Genomic DNA, 4297 nt, shown 5'->3' with positions numbered 1-4297 from the left:
ATAACAGTTACCAATCCAGCATCTAGATGGCTCCATTTGAGGCTTTATATGGTCGGCGATGTCGTTCGCCCATCGGATGGTTTGAGCCCGATGATTCTAAAGTTATATGGTACTGATTTGGTGAAGGATGCCTTGGAAAAGGTAAAATTGATTCACGAGCAAATTCGTACAGCACAGACCAGGTAGAGGAGTTACGCGGATCAGAAAGCGCGTGAATTATCTTTTATGGTGGGTGAAAAAGTTCTCTTGAAAGTTTCGCCGATGAAGGGAATCATGAGATTGGGAAAAAGGGGAAGTTGAGCCCAAAGTTTATAGGCCCATTTGATGTGTTGAGACGAGTTGGGGAGGTTGTTACGAGCTTTCTTTGCCTCCCAGTCTATCAGGAGTTCATCCGGTTTTCCATGTATCTATGCTCCGAAAGTATCATGCCGACCTATCACATGTGTTAGACTTCAGCACAGTTCAACTAGATAATAGTTTATGTTATGAAGAAGAACCAGTTGCCATTGTTGATAAACAGGTTCGCCAGTTGAGGTCGAAGAGGATTTCTGCAGTAAAAGTCCAGTGGAGGGGCCAACCAGTCGAGGAAGCGACCTGGGAGGCCGAGGAAAACATGCGTAGTAGATATCCACACTTATTCAGCACTCCAGGTACAATTCTAAACCCGTTCGAGGACGAGCGTTTGTTTAAGAGGTAGAGAATGTAATGACCCAACCGGTCATTTTGACTTTTAGAACCCCATTCCCCTAAATAAAACTCCCCGTATATGTTTTTATTAATTTATGACTTGCGTGGATGGTTGGTTCAGAATTTGGAAGTGATCGGGTTGAAATCAGAATAATTGGTTCCTTAGTTTGGCTTTAAAAGGCCAAGTTTGACTTCGGTCAACATTCTTAGAAAACGACCCCGGAAAAGGGATTTGATGGTTCCAATAGGTTCGTATGATGATTTTGGACTTGGGCGTATATTTGAATCGGGTTTTTGACAACTCGGGAGCGTTTCGGCACTTAATAGTGAAAAAATCAACTATTCAACGTTTTAATGTTCTTTAAATTTGGTTTGGAGTAGGTTTTTGGAGTAGTCGAGGTCCGTTTGAAATTCTGAGTTTGGGAATAGTTTTGTATGGTGATTTAAGACTTGCACGCAAAATTTGATGCCATTCCGAGTAGTATAAGCATATTTCAGCGCGTTCGGACTAAGTTTGAAGAATTTGAGATTTCTAAGTTGAATCAATTTGGTTTGGGGTATGATTCTTAGTTTTGATGTTGTTTTATACCTTCCGAGGGTTCGAGCAAGTCCGTTTTATGATTTCAAATTTGTTGGTATGTTCGGGCAGGGCCCGAGGGTCCTGAGTGTCAATCAGACGAGGCTCGGACTAAGTTGGAAATTTAGAGCCAAAGTTGAAGCTCTGAGCTGCTGTCAGAATCGCATCTGCGCTTGGCCAGCCGTAGGCGTGAGCTCGCAGGTGCGAGAGAGAAGTCACAGAAGCGTCTTGAGCTGTAGGAGCGGCAGACGTGGCACAGAAGCGGGTCTTTGTGCGCAGGTGCGAGCCTGGTCAGCCTTTGGTCCTTCCGCAGAAGCGATGCCGCAAATGCGGCCCAGGTACCGGAGATGTGGAAACACTGCTTGGGTAGAACCTTAAAAACGGACGAGGCTCAATTCATTTTTGTCCGTTTTTCTTCCATTCTTGGGCGATTTCAGAGCTTTTTGAGAGAGGATTTCAACTAGCAACTTGAATGTAAGTTAATTCTACACACTTTGAGTTAAATACATAGATTATGGATAGATTATAACCGGTAAATCTTAGAAATCAAGGGTTTAGATGAAAAACCTAGATTTTTATAAAAATATGATTTTAACCACGAAAATGGTTATGGAATTGGATGGAAATTGTATGTTTGAGTTCTTGAGATTATGTGTAACGTTTTCCTCCGAAACTTTCCAGAATTCGGGCACGTGGGCCCAGGGTGAATTTTAGGAATATTGCCAGTTTGGATAGGATAACGAATTTAATAGTCTAATTTTGAATATTTGAGCATGTATTAATTATTTTATATAACTTTTGGATAGTTTCGGATTTCCCGGCATCGAATTGAGGTCTTTACGCGACATTTTGATCGGAATGTGAACTTTGAGACAAGGTAAGTCTCTTGTCTAACCTTGTAAGGGAGAATTTACCCCATAGGTGATTAAATTAATAATTGTTGCTAATTGTGGAGACTACGTACGCACGAGGTGACGAGAGTCCGTACATAGCTACTATCTATGCTAAAGTTCGGGTAGTTTAGGACTCAAATCATGAATTACGTGTGTAAATTGTATTCTTTATTTAATTAAATTATTTGAACTATATTGTGAATTGTTAGGGAAAGATAGTAAAAGAAGGAAATCTCATATACTTAATTTTCTGTATAAATTAATTAATTATTAAAAAAATTTGTGCATCCTCTCGGTTCGAGCTGTCACGACCAAAAATTCCACCACATGCGTCGTGATGGCATCTAGTCACTAAGACTAGGTAAGCCGATTTCAATTACATTTTTGAAGCCATTTTATTTAATAAGTAATCAAAACTAACAGTAGAACAAATATGAATATACAACCTCCCAAGACTGGTAGTACTGAGTCACGAACTCTAACTAAATACATGGGATGATCACGAGGACCGAATATACAATACTGTTTGATAAAAATTTAACAGTACAATGAAATGAAAAGACTCCAAGGGACTGCGATGACCAAGCAACTCTACCTTAAATCCTTACGATCCCACTTTACTCTGCCCAAATCCAATATCTCCAATACCTGGCTCTGCATAAAAATGTTTAGAAGTGTAGTATGAGTACACCACGGTCGGTACCTAGTAAGTATCAAGACTAACCTCAGTGGAGTAAAGACGAGGTACAGTCAAGACGCTCACTAGTCTAATAGCATGTGCAATATAACATACAAAATAATAGGAGACAGATAACAATAAGGGCAAAATAAAATAACCAGTGATATGCACATCAAGACAACAAGAACACCATTAATATTGCTCAACAATTAATGAATACAATTACACCCAATTAAATCAATTCCTTCAAATAAATGTCTTTCACATATAATTCTATCAATACAACAAGAACACCATTAATATTGCTCAACAATTAATAAATACAATTACACCCAATTAAATCAATCCCTTCCAATAAATGTCTTACACATATAATTCTTCCAAATAACTCTTTTTCAAATATAATTTTCTCAAATAATTGTCTTTAAAATATAATTCTTTCAATAAATCTCTTCAAATATAATTTCCTCAATTAATATCTCTCAAATACAATTCTTTCATATAATACTTTCTAAATAAAAATCCTTCCGAATAAATATTTTGAATATAATTCTTTCAATTAAAAAGTCACCATTTGACACCTCATTTCATAATCATAAAAATACGGGTCTCAGCCCATTTTCATATTTTTTGAAAACACGGGTCTCAGCCAATTTATATATTTCCACGGCACTTCGTGCCCGTAATTAAATCATTATATTTCTCTAGCACCTTGTTCCCACTTTTCATATCACAGTTGCACGGACAGTTCATGTGCCAATATTATTATCATATTTTTCCCGGCACCTCGTGCCCTCATTTCATATCACAACTGCACGGACAATGCACGTGCCAATATCCCCATTATTTACTCACGGTACCTCGTGCCCACATTTCATTTTATAATCCGCCTGGCAATAGCCACAGACTCTCAATTTCAACATAAATCATATTGTTATCAATTTACCAACATCAAGACAAATTACACAAGGTATAAAAATAAACACAAAAAAATCACCAACACTACAACTCCACATCATCACATACCGTCCCTGATAATAGCCACCCTTATCGCTCCTATTGCCGCCCTTATCACTCCTTTGCCACCCTTATCACTCCGCCCAGACAATATCAATAGCTACCCTTATCGCTCTTATTTCCACCCTTATCGCTCCTATAACCACCCTTATCGCTCCGCCCAGACAATATTCCAACAAACACAACAACATTGAAATGCCACCCTTATCTCCCCAAAATAATAACTCACACAACACAAAATTTACAGGGAAAACTATCTCGATAACATAACAGAATCAATTCATATCACAATTTGCCCAATGGCCACAACCAAAATTTCAAGTAACAATCACAATAAATTGTCCTATAAAACAAATTCAACAACAAGGATTTAGGCATAGCAATAAATGATTTAATAAATACTAACAATTATCCAAATTACTACACAATTTTCCCAAGACTTTA

This window comes from Nicotiana tabacum, chromosome 24 (genome assembly GCF_000715075.1).
Source record: "Nicotiana tabacum cultivar K326 chromosome 24, ASM71507v2, whole genome shotgun sequence".
Taxonomy (NCBI): domain Eukaryota; kingdom Viridiplantae; phylum Streptophyta; class Magnoliopsida; order Solanales; family Solanaceae; genus Nicotiana; species Nicotiana tabacum.
This window is presented reverse-complemented; position numbering follows the sequence as displayed.